Here is a 20226-nt window from a genome sequence, read left to right on the forward strand (position 1 = left end):
ATGCCATGCCATGCCACGCCACGGGGCCTGTTGCAGAAGAGAGCTGGTGGGCCACAGGGCTGCAGGCCGTTGAGAGTGGAAGTAAGACCAGACAGAAACACGGAGGCAGTGTGGGCCTTTGTAAGGGCACTTTTGGAGGAGGGATGGGGCTGGAATCTGCAGTGAGAGTGGCTGGGACCGGAGGGGAGCAAGGAGAGACAGCGTGTGCGGACAGCGCTGAGATGTTGGCCAGGCAAAGGGGGGTTGGAAAAAGATGTCTCGGGTGGAGGGGAAGTGGGGGGACCCAGGAGAGTGGTTTGTGCTGATGGCCAGGACTGCTCCGAGAGGGGACAAGACACAGGGGGCAGCTACGGGAGCCGGATCTTTAGGCAAATGAGAGAGGGTGGTACCCGGTGTGATGATGTGGGAGTCGGGGCGGTGGGGGGGGAAGGCATTGGCCCTTGATGGGAGCCAGGATGCTCTTAGGAAATGGGAGAAGATGGGATAGATTTGGATTATACATGAGGAGAAATTGGGGACAGTCCCATCTGATGGCCTCATGTTTCTCAATGAAACCTGGACCAGAGGACAGTGAGGTAAGGTCCCCCCAAGACTGCTCCCCCCCAGGAGAGGTCATTCTGCCGCCACTAAAGGAACAGGCAGAGATGGCTGGGTCCCCCCAATGACAGAAGCAGCCTCAGCCCGCCTTTGTATAGACAGAAAGGATCAGAGAGGTCAGTGGTTGGTCTGAGATGGCACAGAGGGGCTGAGCCCTCATTCCCGACTCAGTGGTGCTCATGTTCTCTGGGGCACTGGGCTGCTGGGGTGTGGGTCCCGTGCCAGCAGATGGGGGCAGCCTCCAAGCCAGTTGGGAGGGTGGTGTCAAGGACACTCAGACCCTGCAGCAGTAGCTCAGCGCCCCATGTCACGCCCGTCTCCCACTTTTCTTCCCCAGAGGTCAAGTGCAAGGAACTCACCTCTTCCTGCCAGGCACTGAAATGAGCACTCTGGGAAGATTAGTCCACTAAGTCCTCACGGTAAGTGAGGTGCGGGTGCTGTTATTGTCCTCTCTCTACAGCGGGGAGAAGGGTCCCTAAAGGTGCAATACCACCCAGCAAGCCTGTGCCAGCCACAAAAGGGGGGTGAGGGTCTGCACCCAGCGAGTCCAGCTGCTTCTCCCACGCATGCCCGTTTTGCAGAGGAGGACCCCACAGCTCGTGGATTCGTTAATTTGTTCTCAGTTGCTTGTCCTCGCATTCCTCTCCTCCCAGCATATATTTACTGGACACCCCCTGGGAGCTGGGTACTGGGCTAGGAGCTAGAGATGAGTGAAGTATGGTGACCACCTATCTGGGGTTGGGGGAGCAGGCAGGTAACCGATGGAGGGAGGGGAGAGTGCCTGACCCAGGCATAGGGGCTCACCGGAGCTTCCCAGGGAGTGCTGGGCCAAGCAGCCTAGAGGCAGAGTTGGTTCTGGGAGAGGGAAGCGTCCCAGGTGTGTACAGAGGCTGGAGGTGAGTGCAAAGTAGGACCCTGCAAGGTCAGGATGGGTGCGGTCAGGAACGCCACTTGAGAATTCTGTCCGTCTCACTAGGAGCTTGCACTTTATCTTGACCATGGGGAGCCATTCAGTTGTTTCTAGCTGGGGAGGGGCATGATCAGCGTGGTCAGAACTTTTTGTCCTGGTGGGGGCTGAGTTGGAAGGGACAGGAGACATCAGGGAGACATTTAGAGGCTGTTACAGGCCCTCTGATTCCTAGGTTGTTCTGTGGACTCTTGCTGCTTTCTTCGTGCTTCCCAAACTCTGCTCATTTCTCTTGTCTAGAAAGGTTCCCGAGATTCAGAGAGGTTAAACAACTTGCCTGAGGTCACGCAGCATAACACGGCATCCAGGCTTCTGCTGGTTTCTTTTTTTTTTTAATTGAAAATTTTTTTAATTTTTATTTTTTTTATTAGTTTCTGCTTTATAACAAAGTGAATCAGTTATACATATACATCTGTTCCCATATCCCTTCCCTCTTGCGTCTCCCTCCCTCCAACCCTTCCTATCCCACCCCTCCTATCCCACCCCTCCAGGCGGTCACAGAGCACTGAGCTGATCTCCCTGTGCTAGGTGGCTACTTCCCACTAGCTATTTTACGTTTGGTAGTGTATATATGTCCGTGCCTCTCTCTCGCTTTGTCACAGCTTACCCTTCCCCCTCCCCATATCCTCAAGTAGGTCTGTGTCATTATTCCTGTTTGCTGGTTTCTTGAGTGAAACAACCAGAGTCTCAAAGGTGGAAGCAGGTGGCAAGTAACCTCTGCGAGGGGCTCACAGGAGGCTCCAGTGGACCGTCACCACCTGCAGGTCCTCCTGTGCCTTTAAATGTTGTCCTTTTACCGGTCTCAGAGGCTGGGTGGGACTTCTGGGAGGGAGGAGCTGGGCTGCTGCTGGGAACTGGGAGTCCGCCTTCCCAGGAGCTGGGGCCCGTGTTTAAGCAGTTTCCTGGGGAACTGGCTTCCTCCCCAGTGAGTGATGAGAAAACTCTCTGGGGCTGGGCCAGGTCATGGGAGGCCAGCAAGGGCGGCGGTCTCCTCTGGGGAGGATGGCTGTATTTTACTGATGCCAGGCAGAGACCTCCTTCTTGGGGGGCTGGAAGAGATGGGGAGCAGTTCCCAGAGCCCTGTTCCTGTGAGTCCTGTCACTATGGGCAGGTGTCTTGCCCCTCTGGAGTCTTGGTTACCTCATCTGTGAGGGAGGGATAATATTAAACGTGCTCCCGAGGGATTGAAAAAATAACCGGTGTTTTTTACTGAGGGCCTCAAGTGTGCCAGGCAGCATGCATTATCTTCTTTCACTTCATGTGGCAACCTTTTTTTTTTTTTTTGCGATATGCGGGCCTCTCCCTGTTGTGGCCTCTCCCGTTGTGGAGCACAGGCTCCGGACGCGCAGGCTCAGCGGCCATGACTCACGGGCCCAGCCGCTCTGCGGCATGTGGGATCCTCCCGGACCGGGGCACGAACCCGTGTCCCCTGCATTGGCAGGCGTACTCTCAACCACTGCACCACCAGGGAAGCCCCATGTGGCAACCTTTGAGGTATGTAGGGTTATCTTCATTTTACAGATGGGGCAGCCGAGGAACAGAGAGGGTAATTTGCCTGAAGTCACACAACTTGTAAGTGGCAGAACTTGAACACTGATCCGTCTGACTCTGGACCCCTCCCTGAAACCCCTTTGGTCCCTGTCAAACTTCCGTGGCAAATCACCTGATAGAATCTTCTGGGGCTCCAGCTTTCTGGCCACCCCACTTTGGGGCACACCAATCTAGTCCAACCCCATAAGTTTTATCATGATGTCTTGGAGCCCCAGTGGGCCTAAGCCCCTTGCTCATCATCTCAAAGCCACTTGGACCAGACTTGGGACAAGAATCCCAGCATCCCAGGGATACTGGCCTTCTGCTCTTTTGCTACCCCAGGGCCCCAGGAAGACCACCGGACTGGGAGCCTGGCACCTGGGTTCTAATCCCACCTCTTCCTCAAACCAGCCAGGAAAGCTTGGGCAACGTTTCATCCTGCCTCTAACTTCACCCTAAGCCTCAGTTTCCTCTTCTGCAAAATGAGCAGGCGGAGAATATAGGGTCTCTACCAATTCTAATAATCCACGAGTATAGGATTTCAGATTTCTGGGAGTCTGCAAGCGTGAAACATCTGCCACTTTTTTCTACTTCCTGTCCTCTGTTGCCTGGGGGGCAGGGGGAGATTGAATTGAGAAAACAACTCAGAGGGCCCTATAGTTAGATAGCAGCTTATGATCTAAGCATTGATGGAGCGCCCCGTGCGCCAGGCACTGAGCTGGCCGCTGTGCGTATGACTGATTGGTGTGCTCACCAGGGAGGTGGATATTATTAGCTACGTTGCAGGTGTGGAAACTGAGGCATAAAGAGGTTAGCTAACTTTCCCGAGGGCCAGGCTATACAGTTACCTTTATATGAGAACTGGACTTAAAAGCCCAGAGGCAGTGCTAGGGGTCTATGCAGGATCCGTCCTGCCTTGTGGCCCATCGTACAGAGCTCTTGGTAAAACCGGCTCTCTGGGACCCCAGATGGAAAAATTCACCCTATCCATCCACCCTTGAGCAATGGTGATTGGGGTCCAGTCTGTAAACTCTCAACGGGTGAGTCACAGGGAGGATGATGAAGGGATGATGGCAGGGAGAGCAAAGCAGTGCTTAGTCTGCCGTCGGCCAGAGCTCAGTCTAACCTGGCAGCCCGGACACAGAGCGCAGGCCGCGGCTGTTTACAGGGTCGAGGATTTGGGACCAGGGAGAGGCTGTGGCTGACTGGGAGGGAAATGGGAGCTGAGGGTAGGACAGTGGGGTCAGACTCTTGTCTAGAGCTGGAAGGGCCTTCTGGGATTATCTACTCCAAGCTCCTAATTTTATGTATGGGACATCTTAGTCTGGAGAAGGGCCGTGACTTGCCCCAGGTCACACAGCCAGTGACAGCAGACCCGAGAACAGAAGAGGATTTGGGAAGCTGGATCCTCAGCTTCCTTCTGGCCACTGTCATGGGGATGACTTCCTGCCCAGGCCCTGCTGCTGCCCGCCCTCTCTCCCTTCCATCAGAAGATCAAGAGCAAGAACAGGGCTTCCCTGGTGGCGCAGTGGTTGAGAGTCCACCTGCCAATGCAGGGGACACGGGTTCGTGTCCCGGTCCAGGAGGATCCCACATGCTGCGGAGCGGCTGGGCCCGTGAGCCATGGCCGCTGAGCCTGCGTGTCCGGAGCCTGTGCTCTGCAACGGGAGAGGCCACAACAGTGAGAGGCCTGCGTACCGCAAAAAAAAAAAAAAAAAAGAGAACAAGTACAGTGATAGTAAACAGAGGAATCATCTTGCCGAGTATAAGCACGGTGGCTGCCAGTATGGACTCTGGAGGCAGGCTGTCTTGCTCAAGCCTTACCGTCCCCCCACCCCCTTCCTCGCCCTGTGACTCTGGGCAAGGCACGTAACTCCTCTCAGCCTCCAGCTTTCTTCATCTGTATCATGATTCAAGCAGATTCTGAAATTGCAGGACTTTTCAGCGCCTTTAACGTCTAGAAGGGCAATTTCTACCCTGGTTCTTCCATGGTCTTTGACCACTGGACACCTTTTTTTGCACTGAGTATCTATTAGCATATTTCAGGACACAGGTATTCCCCCAGATGTGCAGACTGAGAAACACTGATGTCGGTGGTTCCTCAGGACGATTTAAACATTTGAACTCAGGCACTGTGGACTGATCGTAGAGTTTTGGGGAGACATCCCTACTGAGCTGTGACATACAGCACCCTCACCAGTCTCCTTGGGATGCATAACCGACCAGACTGTTTCTGCTCATTCCATTCTCTGATGCCTCGTCCTTCCTGGAGCACGAGTTGCTTTATCACCATACGTGGTGGAAACAGAAGGAGCCTCCCCTGGTTGGAGCCACCCTGTCTTCCTGGGACAGCAAGACTGGCTGAGAGGTCCAGGGCCGGCAGCTGCTGCCCTGCTACCAGGCTCACCTGGGAGCAGGCTTGGAGGATGCGAGGCAGGGCAGCCTGGGACCATGGGGTGAGTCTGGGGCATGGCCACCTGGCTTCTAGGTCAGCTCTGCCACTCACTCCTTTATAACCTTGGGCAAGACACAGCCCTCCCTGGGCCTCAGTTTCCACATCTGTAAGATAAGAGGCTAGGTGTAGTGATTTGTTGGTTTCCTTTGGGGCTGATGTTCTGAGGAATGGGCACATTTGTTACCTTTTGGTCTCATACCCTCATTCATTTGCTGGGTTCTTGGAGTCATCCAAGATGTCCCCCTATTTTTTTTTTTTTTTTTTTGGCTGCACTGCACAGCTTGTGGGATCTCAGTTCCCCATTCCCTGATCAGGGATTGAACCTGGGCCATGGCAGTGAAAGCCCAGAATCGTAACCATTAGGCCACCAGGGAACTCCCCAGATGTCCTGACAGGAGCTTTTCTTTCTCAGGAGGTTAGGTGTGCATGAAGGTGCCAGATACAAGCAGGTGCTCTGAGCACCCTTGGGAACTGGGAGCCAGTAATTCTTATAAGTTAGTGTGTGCCAGCATTGCCCCGACAGCCTGCAAAGAATGCAGGTTCTCGGGCCTCACCCCTAGAGATTCTAAGTTTGTAGGTTGGGGTTGGACCTTAGAGTCTACAGTTTAAAAAAGCCTCCCCTTCATTCAGGTTGTTGTGTAGTCAGTAGTTCAAGGACCACACTTTGAAAAAGGGCGTTAGACTCTCTTTGAGCCGAAAAAGGCTTAGGAGAGTGACAACCTGCCAGGTTTGGTGATGACGCTGTGTGACCCTGTTCTGAGCTGCCCTCATCTGTGGTCACAGCCTTCAGTAGCTGGTTACTCTTCTCGCCGACAAGCTAGTGTTTCCCAGACCGGACTGATTATCAGAATCTCCAGGAAGCTTTTGAACAAAATACGAATCCTTGAGTCTCACACTTAGTGATTCTAAGCCAGCAGATCTTGGCTGGGACAGGAAAACTCCATGTTTCAAAAGCTCCCTAGGTCTTTGGTTCATTTGTTTGTCGTTCATTCATGCAATGGTCTAGGCCCAGGGGAAGGCATTGAGGACTTAACTGTTAGACCAGACGCAGTCTCGGACATTATGTCACCTATGCTACAGCCTGGTGAAGGAGACAGACAGTGATCACATAGGGATGCTCAGCCAGGTTTGGGAAATATGTCTAGAAAATGGTTGGGTCAGATTAAATACTTGGGCAAAGCTGGGCTTCCTGGTAAATTCCAGATTGAAGTAGAGCCCTGAGCCCAGTGGCCTTTGGTCACTGCTTATGGACACCTGTCATGTTTTCCTTCACTTATTCTTTTATTCATCCATCTATCCATCCATCCATCCATCCATCCATCTATCCGCCTATTCATTCATCCACGCATCTATCCATTCATCCATCAATTGATCCACCCATCCATCTATCCACACATCCATCCATCCAACCATCCATCCATATATCCACTAATCCACCCATTTACCTAACCATCCATCCACCCGTCCACGCATCACTCTTGAATCTACCGTGTGTTGAGGGCTGCACTAGGTACTGGAGAGACAGAAATGAAAAGCCTTGTCCCTACCCTCAAGGAGCTCACAGTCTAGTGGGTGGAGGGGTCAGAAAGCAAAGCAAATGATTCCAATCCAGAGTGTTAGTTGCTCAGAGGGGCGAGTGGCTGGTTCTCCCAGTGGGCCTCATGGAAGATTTACCTGAAGCTGGCTTGTGTTAAGGCTCAAAATGTAAGTGGGAGGGTCCCAGGCAGATAACGTAGGGCATGGCTTCCAGGCCAAGGAAGGGTCTTGCTCTGGGGAGGGCAGGTCATTGTGGCTGGGTAGGTGGGGGCACCTCTTCTGCTCCTGGAGCTCAGGCTCTGTCTTTTGTTTTCCATGTTTGTTTCTCCATGAGGCCTGGTCCACAGTAGGTGCTCAGCAAACATTCGTCGTTGGTGAGTGGGGAGGTGTGGGGTGACCTGGAAGAAGGGATGGCCTTGTGGGCCACACTGAGGAGCTTGTGGCTCTGTGGGCCCTGGGCAGGGTGCAGGTGGGGAATGACCATCACCTGGTCCCTTGGCTGGGGGAAGGGGGAGAATGGAGATGACCAAGGGGGGCCCCCCAGCTCTCACCTTTGTCGGCTTCCTGGGCCTTCAGTTCTCTCCTTGTGCGGATCAGAGCCATTGCCTCTGTGAAAACTCGTTGAGCCCATGGCTCTTTTCCTAGAGTGAGTCTCTCCTGCAACCCAAGGGCTCTGCCTCTGTTGGTGGATGAGGAGGACAGGGTGCTCTGAGGAGGTGAGTAGATGTAAGGGTGGGTGGCTGAGAGCCTTGGCCTCTGGCATCAGCCTGTTTTTTTTAAAAAAAATAATTAATTAATTATTGGCTGCATTGGGTCTTCGTTGCTGTGCGCAGGCTTTCTCTAGTTGCGGCGAGCGGGGGCTACTCTTCTTTGCGGTGAGTGGGCTTCTTATGGCAGTGGCTTCTCGTTGCAGAGCACAGGCTCTAGGCGCGTGGGCTTCAGTAGTTGTGGCTCACGGGCTCAGTAGATGTGGCGCACGGGCTTAGTTGCTCCGCGGCATGTGGGATCTTCCACGGACCAGGGCTCGAACCCATGTCCCCTGCATTGGCAGGTGGATTCTTAACCACTGCACCACCAGGGAAGCCCCATCAGCCTGGTTTTGATTCTCACTTCTGCCTCTTTTTTTTTTTTTTTTTTTTTTTAAAGCGAATTCTCAGATCCTACCCCAGCTCCACTGACTTAGGAATTCTGGGGTGGGACATGGCACTATGTGTTTTAAATTTATTTATTTATTTATTTAGGGCTGTGTTGGGTCTTCATTTCTGTGCGAGGGCTTTCTCTAGTTGTGGCAAGTGGGGGCCACTCTTCATCGCGGTGCGCAGGCCTCTCACTATCGCGGTCTCCCTTGTTGCGGAGCACAGGCTCCAGACAGTAGTTGTGGCTCACGGGCCTAGTTGCTCCGCGGCATGTGGGATCCTCCCAGACCAGGGCTCGGACCCGTGTCCCCTGCATTGGCAGGCAGATTCTCAACCACTGAGCCACCAGAGAAGCCCTCACTTCTGCCTCTTGTCAGCTGTGTTTCCTGAGGCAAGTGTCTCAACCTCCTCGTGTTTCAGTTCAGTTTCTCAGTTTGTTCTTCAACCGATTAAGAGAGCTGTCGTGTGTAAAGCACTCAGTGCAGTGCCTGGCACCCAGTAAAGCATCTGATAAATGTTAGTTGAAGTGTGGAGCTTGGGAGGCAGTCGTGCTGGGGTGATTGGAGCCAGAAGGCCTTGTTCCAATCCCACCTCTACCTCTGACTAATTATAGAGACCCTGGCAAGCTGACTCAGGCTCTGAGTTCAGGTTTCTCATCTGTGATGCCCCGTAGGATTGCTGGGAGGAGCACGGAGTCTGGTGGTTCCTTCTCTGCACTGGGCTTATTACTGAAGTCCGAAAACTTGGGTCTTAACCGGTAGAGTGAAATCTCCATCTGATGAGGGTGGTGTGGATGGTCACCTCCACAGCCCGCAGACTCTGGGGGTCGGTCTCATGTCTTCAGGGCCACCTCTCTTGGTCCCAGTCCCCCCTTCACATGCCCTCACTGGTTTCTGGGGTCCTTTGGAAATGGATCATCATATGACAGGGGCACGGGGTCTTCAGAGCAGGGTGCTATGGCGGGAGGGTCGCACTAGTCTGTAGGGGCACATGGAAGGGAGTCTTCTTCCCCAGCCAGCCTGGGTCTGGGTGCCCTGGAGAGACCGGGATTTCAGCCACCTGTCCCTCTCCCACATCATGTCCCTGCTTGGTTTGAATGCTCAGGGCTGAGTGATTTGGGCATGCCTGATGCCCCAGAAGATTTGGGTCACAAGCAGGTAAATATTAAACCCAGAAATCTAGCTCCGAATGGGAACCTGTTTGGGCTGGCTGCCTGGGGGACTGCCAGGTTCTGAGCCTCCCGCCCAGCTGATGGCTAGGATAGGCAAGCACCCTCCAGGGGAAGAAAGGGCACCTGCTCCATTCCACGTGACTGCCTTTACTTGCCATTACTGTCCAGTGGTCAGGGGCTGCTGTGTCTGTTTTGCAGTGAGGAGGAAACCAAGGCACAGAGAGGGCAGGAGGTCTGCTTAGGTTTACATAGCTAATGGGGGGACCTGGGGTTGGACCCGGGAGGGTCTCTCAGCAAAGCCCATGCTTTTCTGGCCCTGGGCCCCCAGTGGTCTCCTTGCTGCTGCTGGGGCCATGCCAGGATGCTGTGGGGATCACAGGTGCTGAGGTTTGCTCTCTGGCTCCTCTGAGCCTGGGCCTCAGATTCCCTTTTTGCAAAGTGGGGACAGTCTTGTTTGGGGTCCCTGGCAGGCAGGACCGGGCCCAGGACACCTGAGTGCAGTGAAGCTGGGGGCAAGATCCCAGGGAGCGCTTCCTGTTTTCAATGTACAAAGCTCTCCTGGGGCCTGGGCAGGGCTTTGGGAGTAACCACCTAGCCAGTCAAATAAGCCTTCTCTTCAAGACCGTGTATGAGAGGGACACCCAGGGCCCAGCCACAGTTCCCATCCTCTGGGAGCCGATACACAAGCCAGAATGAGAACATAGGTTTGGGGCTTCAGGACCTGGGTTTGCATTCCAGGTCTTATTAGCTGTGTGATCTTGGGCAGGTGCCTCCGTCTGGCTTAGCCTTGGCAGCTCGCTCTGAAAGATAGGAATTATAATTTACTTCACCAGGCCATGGCGAAGAGGAAGTGAGATGGTGTTCTCAAAGCTGCCCTCCTCAGGCTCTCAGGGGATAGTCTTCTAAGGCTGAAAGTGACCAGCAGGTCTGAAAGTTGAGTGAAGACTGCTTCCCGGTGCTGCCAGCAGTCTAGGAGTAGCATGGGCTGGTCCTGCAGGCAACTGGGGATGGCGCAGAACGGGGCGTCCGCTCCACAACAGGACGGGTGGGATGTGGGGTAAGCTTAGCTGGGGAGAGAGGGGAATGTTGGCTTTTACCTGATCTCCCCACCCCCAGCCCTATAGGCAGTGGCAGCCCCAGACCCTTGGCTGTTTTCACAGACTGTGAAAATCAGAAGCCTGGGAGAGGAAGTGACTTGTGGAGCGTTGGTGGGAGTTGGTGGCAGAGGCAGCCTGACCCCTAGCCCGAGGTCCACCCGGTCCTGATGCTGCTCCATCAGCCACCTGGGGTGGGCCCCTGGGGCGGTTGGCCTCCCTCGCCTCTCCTGCCCGCCCTGAAGCCAGCTATGAATGGAATATTCTGGGCTACATGACTCACAGGCTGGCCTTTCCTCCACCAGGGCGCTTTGGGTTTTCCTTTCTTTAATTTTCCCTAATAAGGTCTTGTGTGGCTGGCTTTCACCTCTCCTTTCTTTGGGCCTGGAGGAGTGGTGACTTTTGCCCCAGGAAGCCTGTCCTGGGAGGGCTCCCGTTAGGCTGCTGGACTGCACGTACTCAAACCTGGGTAAGTTTAAAGGGAGGCCGGGCAGAGGCATTGGAGCCGCGCAGACCTGGGTCCGGAGCTCGCTGCCCGCTCTATACCTGTGTGACCTCAGGCAAGTCCCTTTGCCTTTCTGAGCCTCAGTTTTCGGACTCAGTTCAATCCAACCCACATTTATTGAACCCCTGTTAGCTGCCAGGTATGGCGCTAGGCAGTTCCGGTAAAGCAGCAAGCAGACTCAGCCGCTGTCCTCCGGGAGCCTCAAGGCTGAGTGGGGAGTCACGTGGGGACTGGGCTTTCCAACCCGAAGCACGTGTGAAAACCCACACCTGGCTCCTGGTTTTACTAGAAACTCGGAGATCATAGTGAGCCTTAGTTTGATTCCCAGCTAGCCAGAGCAGTAGTTGGGATTTCATGTCAATTACTGTCATTTCGATTTCACACTTGTTAGCAGAAAAGCGCAGGACCTACTTCTGGAGGGACGGCCTTGATTTTCGACGCACACTGGTGACGTGAGTTAGTGTCCCCGGTGGTGAGCTGAGGCTGCCGTGTTCCCACGTGTGCCCCAACCGTGGCAAGGAGGAAATGCAACCCAGATGATGTTCCAGGGTGGTCCACCTCCTGGCATGTAGTGGGTACTCAAGAAGTGTTTGTTGAACCAATGAGAGGGACAGTGGCAGCCTGGAACACATCCTAGCGAGGGTGTGACTGACTCGGGGAAGGAGGGCCAGCTTATGGGTGTCCCATGCAGGAGGGAGGAGGCTCGTCCTGAGAAGCTTCACAGGATGAAATGAGGGCAGGTTTAGACTTTTCTAATGTGGGACAATGAGTCTTCTGCCAAAGGAGGAATTCAAACATGAGAATATGATGTGGGACAGTGACTCAGGCTTGGGTAGAGGTGAGGCATTTATGGAATAGCCACTCTGCGGCTGGCACAGGGCTGGGCTCAGTAAGCTCCATCAGGGCAGGGAGGCTTTTTCTTTTTTTGTTCACTGATGTATCCCAGGCACCTAGAACAGTACCTGGCTCACAGGGGTGCTTAATAAATGGGAATTGATTGACTGAATGCATGAATGAGTATATTACTTAATTGGGTCTCAGGGGTGTTATTACACCCAGTATGCAGATGAGTAAACTGAGGCTTATGGAGGTCAAGTCACATGTTTGCTGGGTTGTGGGGTCAGGATTTGGAGTCAGGGCTGCCTGATTGCAAAGCTTGTGCTCTGACCCACCCGTCTGTTGGGATCCTCAAGAAGGAATTCTTGCCCTGGCTGACAGGTTGGATTTCAGCCTCTCAGAGATCCCTCTCTTCTGAGAGTGACTGACTGTGGGAAAATACAACATGCTTGACTCAGAACTAATGGCAGCGCCAATGCTGCGAATCACAGTGGATCACCCGGCCTGCTCTGATCAGCAGGCGCCCTTTCAAAGAGAGGGGTTAGGAGGGGATCGATGCTGCCCGCCCTAAGGGGGTCCTGCCAGGCTTGGCCTGACGTTTTGGGCATCCTCAGCCACCGCTGGCTCAGGTGGTGGCTGGCACACTGCCGGCACAGTGGGACATGAATCTCAGGCCGACCCTGCCCAGGTGCCTGCTCCAGGGGAGTGGCTGGATCGGTGAGGGTGAATTCCTGGTGTTCACGGGAACCTGTGCCTGCCCTCAGCCCCCAGGTGGTTCTGGACAAGGATGCCCAGCGAGGCTTGACATGTTTGCATTCAGCTGCTCTGGGAGGGGGCCGCTTATTGAGGCTCTGCTGGGGACATCGTAGCTAGAACACTTGCCCAGGGCCGCCGGGCCGGAGCACTTTGTCTGCTGGCCCCCCATGTTCTCCTGATGTGCTGCTGCTTAGGGTCCCTGTCCCACCAGCTCCCCATGGCCCCGTCTGCTCACCTGAGCATTTCCCAGGCAGCAGAGCAGCCCAGCGGACTGGTGGCCGGCTAGTGGCTGAGGTGCGAACGTGTGAACACCGTAGGGGTTCAAGGCACAGCCCTGCAGCCAGATGGCCTGGGATCCAATCCCAGTTCCCCCTTGTATTGACCGTGTGACCTTGAGCAATTTTCTTACCCTCTCTGTGCCTCTGTTTCCTAATCTGTAAAATGGGGGTGATAATAGCTCCTCTCTGAAAAGGTTGTTGTAAAGATTAAAGTAATTATAGGAGTAAAGGACTTGGAATTGCTCCGGGCCCTTAGTTAGCAGTTAATACATGTGACGTGTTGTGATGCTGATTTTGGCACTCACTCCTTGGGGGCAACTCAAGGAGCGAGCGTTTGCCTTTTTTCTGTGCCCGGTGTCCGGGCCCTGAATTCCACCCACTCAGTGCCACTTTTGTGGATGAGTACCTGGGCCAGGTTGCTGGGTGGGGAGAGACGAGCCAGGGCAGTGCAGGGGGCCCTGTGACTCCCCCTGGAAGCCCCCTTTCTACCATCCTCCCTCCCTCTCTCCTGCTCCCCTGTCCCAGGCCTTGCAGAGATGAACTATTCATGCTTTTGTTGACTGTTTCAAGGAGCATTAACTGACATGCCCCGACCCCGGGTTCAGGGCCACTCCCCGGAGTTCCCCTAGGCCTCCAGGTCTCCCCCGCAGAAGCACCACCTGCTCTTGACGGTTGGAGCCCATTCAGTTCACCTTCCCCTGCTGGACTGTGAGCTCCGAGGGCCAGGGGCCGTGTCCGCCTTGCTCACCACTACACCAGCCCAGTGGGGCCTCGCCTGGCACCCAGCACGCTGGAGATGCTTGATGAATAAGTGTCCAGGGCTGAGCCATGTGCTAGGCTGGGCTCAGGGCGGTGGGGGGCGGGGGCGGTCAGAGGGGAGTGGGGCCATCGGCCCTGGCCCAGGAGAGCTCAGGTCTGGTTGTTTATTTGTGAACTCAGAGATGGCGGCTAGGTGCCAGGAACGGTGCTGGGTGCTGAGGAGGGAGAGGCGTAAGGCGTGGTCCTTGCTTTGAAGAGGCTGCAGCCTGCCCTCTCTCCCTCCCTCCCCACTTCCTGTATTCCAGATGCCACACCAGGTGGTGGAGGCACACAGAAAAGTAGGTTGTGGTCTCTGCCCCCAGTCTCTGCCCCGAGATCCACAAAAACAAGTAACCAGAGCATAATTCAGTTTCTTTAGAGACTTGGAACCTGGTATTATCTGCCATGGAAACCGGTGGCAGTGACTTTGCTCTCTGTGCCCCTGTGACTAATAGCAGTAACACTACCCTGCATTAACAGGCCAGTGTCTGCTCTAGATCCTCAGAGGACTTGACCAGATGCCCCGAGACCAGGAGTTTTCTACCCCAGCACTGTCGACACTTAAGCTGGATAGTTCTCTGCTGTGGAGGCCGGGCTCTGCACTGTAGGACATGCAGAGCATCCCTGGCCTCTACCCCTTACAGGCCACTAGCTTCCCCCTCCCTCCCCGTTTGTGACAACCCCAAGGTCTCCAAACATTGCCAAGTGTCCCTGGGTGGCAAAGTCGCTCCCGTTGAGAACCTCTGCCTTAGAAGGATCAGTGAAACTGTAATTGCATACATCAAGATGGAACGGAAAATTTGAAATCCAATACTGCCACCCTCCAAAAAAAACAAAAGAGGAAAAAAGCGCCCACAACATCCTGTATTCCTTGGGTTTGGCATGAAATGCAAACATCCGATGGGAGGTGGGAGAGCCCTTGGAGGCCTGAGCAGTTGTGTGCCTTGGCCCAGGCCAACCGGAGGCAGAGCCTCTGGCAAAAGAACAGGGCCATCGCCAGGCCTTGTGTCGCCTTGCTCTGTGTGGTTACAATGTAGGGCAGGTCATCAAACAACCGTAGGGTGTACATACGACCATCATCAGTTCTGGGGGAGTTGAGTCGGAATGTTCGACTGGCTGCCTCGATCTCAGTTAAGCCCTGGTGTTCCCCCCACCCAGAGTGCCTGTCCTGGTTTGTATAGATGTATGGACTTGTGTAATTGTTTAGCATCTGCATCCCTGTGGGGTTGTGAATTTCAAGGGGGCAGGATCCAAACCCCCAGAACCTTTCATGGTACCTGGCATCCAGTAGTGCTCAATCAATTTTTGTGGAATGATTAAGAGATATTGTGGGGTGGATCCAGAAAAGTAGGTGGGCTTTCCTGCCCTCCCCTTGAACGCTCTTAGGTTCCCAGAAGGAGGGAGTGGGACCTGGAGACCTCAGTTCTGACATACATGGCACATATGTGGAAGACGTGACCTTCCTCACTCACTTCCTGGTTTGCATCCTAATGGGAAAGGAGATGGTGTCTCCGTCCTCTGACCCAAACCCTGGCCACAGGACAGACCTCGGATGAACCTGGCAAAGGCTCAGCCTTGGCAGGAAATGCACAGGTGTTCGCGCATGTATCCCCCTGCCGCCATCTAGCATTTTGGAGCACCTGTTGGCTGCAAGCAGGGAAGAGAGCACCAGATCCTGCCTTCCCAGGCCTGTCTCTTTCCACAGGTCACTTGAGGATGCTCCTGATGCAGTGTCAAGTGACAGCCGTGGGCAGGCGGGGTGGGGTGGGGTGGGTCACTGTAAGTTTGCTGCCTGGAGGCAGGGTTGCTGTCCCTGACTTCAGCAGAATACATTTGAGTTCAAGCAAGGAAATTGAAGCATCCTGATATTTGCAACTCTCCCCAGGGCTGATTCTCCAGCCAGGGTGCTTTACATAAGGGGTACATCTGCAGCCAGCTGCGAGGCCCCGCCTCCCCTTGACCACGTGAATTCAGGCAATTGGAATGTCTCCCTGGCACCACGCACTGAGCTTTGGTCATCACTGTGTTTCACACCAACTAAGGGAACTCAGCATCGCTGTCATTTTTTGGGTCCTCTCCTTTCCTGATGTGACCTTCTTGCTTGGAATCTTGACTTTAAAAGGAGCAGGAGGTGTGTGGAGGCTTTGGGGAGCTGAGTGTTAGCTTCAGGGCCAGGCCAAGCTGGTGGCTGTCCCAGAGCACATCAGTGGGCACCCCTGGCCCTCAGTGGGGGACACTGCATGGTCAGAAGCTGCAGGAGGGCTTTCACTGACCCAGAAAGACTCTGGAGGACAGTGATGGGGAGGGCCCTGGGACTTCTCAGCTCTACCTGGGACACCACCCCTTCTTGTAGGCCAGGGCTGCTGTCCAGTTAGAAGGAGGTGGTCATTCATTCATTCAATAAACATTTATTGAGCGCCTCCTGTGTTCCAGGCTCTCAGCGAGGTATTTTATGTGAATTATTCTCATTTAATCCTTATAGAAACTCTTTGCAGTGGGGATTTTTAGAGTTTTCCTACAGAAGAGGGAAGCAGGGATCAGAACAGGGAAATAATGTCTTTGTGTCACGGTGAGGAAATGTAGAGCCAGAACCCAACCAGGTTTGATTGCAGACTCACTCTCCTAAAAATCATACCTGGGGCATGATGATGGCACAAAGGGGCACCCAAGGGATACCCTGCAGGACCAGAGACTGCCTCAGGATGGGGGCACCCTGAGTGCAACGGGTCCCCCATTTTCCACCGGGCAACAGGATGCAGGCAGAGGTGGGCTCACAGCCCCAGTGCGGTTTCTGTGAGAAGGGAGGGTGGGAATTCTCTGTAGGACCAGGCTGTGGGTGCCAGTCCCTCAAGAGTTCAAGTACAGGGCTGGTGTCGAGAGCATCAGTTAAGCTTTCGCCAAAGCTGATAATGAAAGAGGACCGGTGTTTGGGACCAGTTCCCCGTGGCGGTCACAGTCCAGGATTTGACTCCAGCCCAGGACAGCAGAATTCAGGGCAAATTTATTTCATGGTTGAAACCCTGCCTCCCCACAACACCTCCAGCCCAGTCTCCTCTGCCCCCTTCCCAGAGCCCCAGGCAGCATCTTGTCAGAGGTGTGGTATTCATCGCAAGGGAGTGGGATGGATCCATTGGTCTGTTGAGGGCGAGGCACCCTGCTACAGCGACGTGGCCAGACCTCTCCACCTGCAGCTTAATCATGGATCTGCCTCTGATGAGCTTCTTGAACATGGACAGATCTCTCTACCTCTCTGAGCCTCAGTTTCCTTCTCTATAAAATGGGGCTGATCCCATCCACTCGTGGGTACTCCGCCCCTTTGGGGGCTGGTGGGAGGACAGGCATTTCCGTCTCTCCCTGGCAGCTGCGGAGGACAGGGATCTGCTGGAATGACACTCACATCTTCCCTGGGGAAGGGCCGCACATTGTGAAGGGGGTGGCTTGAAGCTTAAGTGCTGGCCTTTGGGGCTGAGGCCTCTGGGTCCCCTGGGGCTCCTTGCGGGGCTTGTGTTTTGGGAGACCTCAGGTGCTGTCCAGCCAGCTTACCCTGCCTTGCTTGGGTGGGCTGAGCTATTTTTAGCTCCGAGTTTTGCAAAGGTTATTTCTTCCTGCCCGGAGCTCTCTGTGGGACAAAGTGGACAGCCCCCTCTCAGAGGGAAGCAGAGCTTGGGCCAGAAGAAGAGACTGGAGTCAGACTGGACCCTTGTGGGCTTTGACAGGGAGGCTTCCTCTGCTCTCGGTGGCCGGCCAGCTGGGGGCTCCCGTGATCCTTCCCGGGAAAGCCGGGTGTACGCCAGGGTCCCTCACCTGCCTGCCCGAGCGGCCAAGGGCGGCAGCCACCGGGGCTTCGGCGTCCTGTCTTCTCTCCTGACCACATGCCTCTGACTCACCAGAGCAAGAATGTGGTCTTTTTGGGAGCGAGTTTGTAAAAATAGTCCAAGTCCTTCCTCGCACCCGCCCCGCCCCTCTCCTGATCACACCCTGGCATGGGCCCCAGGCCTCTTCCCAGCCTGGTTTTGGGGGAACCGCCTCTTGCACAGCTCGGCACTGACTCTGTGCAGCTCTCCTGGGAGGAGCTGTCCTGGCCGAGGCTGATTTTGGGCAGGAGGAGGCACGGCCCCAAGAGCGGGTGCCCCACAGGCCTCGGCCACCTTCTTGCCTCCTCTGATGGTGGTGGCACGGCTGGTGTAGACCAGCATCCCTTCCTTCATTCAGCAAGTGTGTGTTGAGGTCTGTTGTGTGCCGGGCACCATTCCAGGGCTGTGGTTGGAGCGATGAACATAAACGATAATGTCCACATTCTGGTAGGAGGAAACTGATGTAAACAACTAAAATGTATAGATTCCCGGAGGTGTTAAATACTATGAAGGCGGGGAGAGCAGAGTCAGAGGAAAGAGTGTGATGGGGAAATGTATGTGCGATTTTTTTTTTTTTTTTTTTTGCGGTACGTGGGCCTCTCACCGTTGTGGCCTCTCCCGTTGCGGAGCACAGGCTCCGGACGCGCAGGCTCAGCGGCCATGGCTCACAGGCCCAGCCGCGACGTGGCATGTGGGATCTTCCCAGACTGGGACACGAACCCGTGTCCCCTGCATCGGCAGGCGGACTCCCAACCACTGCGCCACCAGGGAAGCCCTGTATGTGCGATTTTAAAGCGGGTGGTTGGAGGGGCCCTCTCTGACACAGTGACCTTTGAGCAGAGCCCTGAAGGAGGTGAGGGAGTCATCCATGTGTATATCCGGGGGAAGAGTGTTCCAGGCAGAGGAAACAGCAAGTGCAAAGGCCCTGTGGTAGGGTGTTTGGGGGCTGCCCAGTGGTCATTGTGACTAGGGTAGAAAAGCTATGGGGAGAGAGGTAGGCTCTGAAGTCAGGGAGTTGGTGGAGGGACCACATCATGTAGGGCCTTGTTGGCCAAGGTGAGGACCCTGGTTTCCAATCCGAATGAGGTAGGAAGGCATTTGAGGCTTTGAGCAGAACTGCTGTGTTGAGAACAAAGTGTGTGGGGTGGGGGGTAGGGGGTGAAAGCGGGAAGCAGGAGACCAGTCAAGGGGCTATTTTAATGATCCAGGGAAGGGATGATGGTGGTGTGGATCAGGGTGGTAGCAGGGGAGGTGGTGCGAAGTGGTCAGATCCTAGACATGTTTGGAGGGTAAAGCCAACGAGGTTTGCTGACGGGTGGCATGTAGGTGTGAGAGAGAGGGGGGAGCCAGGGATGAGCCTGAGGTGTTTAGCCTGAGCTCCTGGCAGGCTGGAGCTGCCGTCAGGTGAGATGGGACGCCTGGGAGGAGTGAGGGTGGGGAGCAGGATGTTAAATTCAATATGCCCTGTAGACCAGTGAGTGGACGTGCTGGGCAGGCATACTTCTGGGCAGAGGTCTGGAGTTCCAGGGAAGGTCAGGCTGGTGGTGTCACCGTAGAGATGGTCTTAAAAACCATGAAACGGGTGAGGTTGCCTGGGGAGGTGCAGATCAAGATGAGGTTGGAGTCCTGAGCCTGAGAGCAGCCCAGCATTTGGAGGTCCTTTGCCTGGGCCATTCCTGCAGCCTGGACCGTCCATCCTTCCCCCACATCCAGCTCCGTGAAGTTGCCTGGAGTCAAGACCCCTCCATTTCCTGGTCCCACTTCATGCTTCCTGGGTGACTTCGGGCAGGTTGCTTCCCCGGTCTGAACCCCAGCTTCCCTGTCCATGAAAAGCGGGGAACAAAGCCACCTCTTGGGTTTGGTTCTGGCATGAAAATGCTCTACTGCTGGTATGAGTGTTCTAGAGCCGCCCTGGCACTAAATTGCCCGGGCTTTGGATGGGGAAACTGAGGTGCAGAAAGGTGAAGGGGTGGTGCATATTCCATGCTGTCCTCTCCCAGCTTACAGGTGTGTGTGCTGGGGAGCCCCATCGAATGGGCCACCCAGGATGTGGCCAAGAATATGGGACCCTCGGATTGGCAGTTTTTCACCTGGCCCTTCAGCCTCGGGCCTTCTGCCTGGACTGGACCTCTGGGGACAAAGGGGTTAATGTGCCTGGGGGCTGGGAGGCGGAGGAGGAGGGGGAGGAGGATGGGGAGGGTCTGGGGGCTGTTCTGGCGGCAGCAGCTTCTCCAGGCTGGCTGTGGTTTCCTAGCGACAGACCCCAGGGGTCCCTTCGGCCCAGAGGCCTCCTCGGGGTTGGTGTGGGAGGGGGCCTGCCCCCAACCTGTCCTGCCTGGGGATCATTGACCAGGGGCACGCCTAGGGAGAGGGGACACTTAGCCCGCACAGTTACAGAGCCTCCATTGTCTGAGGCTTCAGCCACTGGCCAGCCTCACCCCTGCCCATGGCAGGAAGCCCATTGAGTGGCTTGGCGCCTCGTGTGCAGGGAGGGGAGCTGGCCCTCTGTCCCTCTGGCATTTGGAGGCTCCCGCCACGGGCTGTGGAGGGTCTGGGAGGATGCTCTCCCCACTCACCCGCACCCTCAGCCACCTGGCACCTGGTCCGTGCTGGGATCCCGTGAGAACCAGCCCGAAGGTCCCGCCCTGGCTCTCCCAGCTCACAACCCAGGGACCCTGCTCAGCCACTGCGTGGCCTTGGGAACATCCTCAG

General features: G+C 55.2%; 1 protein-coding gene across 4 annotated transcripts in view; it reads left to right on the top strand.

Annotated features, from left to right (window-relative positions):
• ARHGEF10L (Rho guanine nucleotide exchange factor 10 like) overlaps nucleotides 1-20226 on the top strand; it is a 146158-nt gene that overhangs the window by 8379 nt on the left and 117553 nt on the right. Inside the window, exon 1 of one of the 4 annotated variants that reach the window (XM_060089044.1) lies at nucleotides 994-1016. The exons of 2 other annotated variants lie outside the window; for them this stretch is intronic. The gene's annotated coding sequence lies outside the window, so the exon portion shown is untranslated. Of the gene's footprint in view, nucleotides 1-993; nucleotides 1017-10934; nucleotides 10956-20226 lie in introns of those variants that run through there. One more of the 4 variants, XM_060089045.1, reaches the window with a different exon arrangement.

Source organism: Mesoplodon densirostris, chromosome 2, assembly GCF_025265405.1.
Source record: "Mesoplodon densirostris isolate mMesDen1 chromosome 2, mMesDen1 primary haplotype, whole genome shotgun sequence".
Taxonomy (NCBI): Eukaryota; Metazoa; Chordata; class Mammalia; order Artiodactyla; family Ziphiidae; genus Mesoplodon; species Mesoplodon densirostris.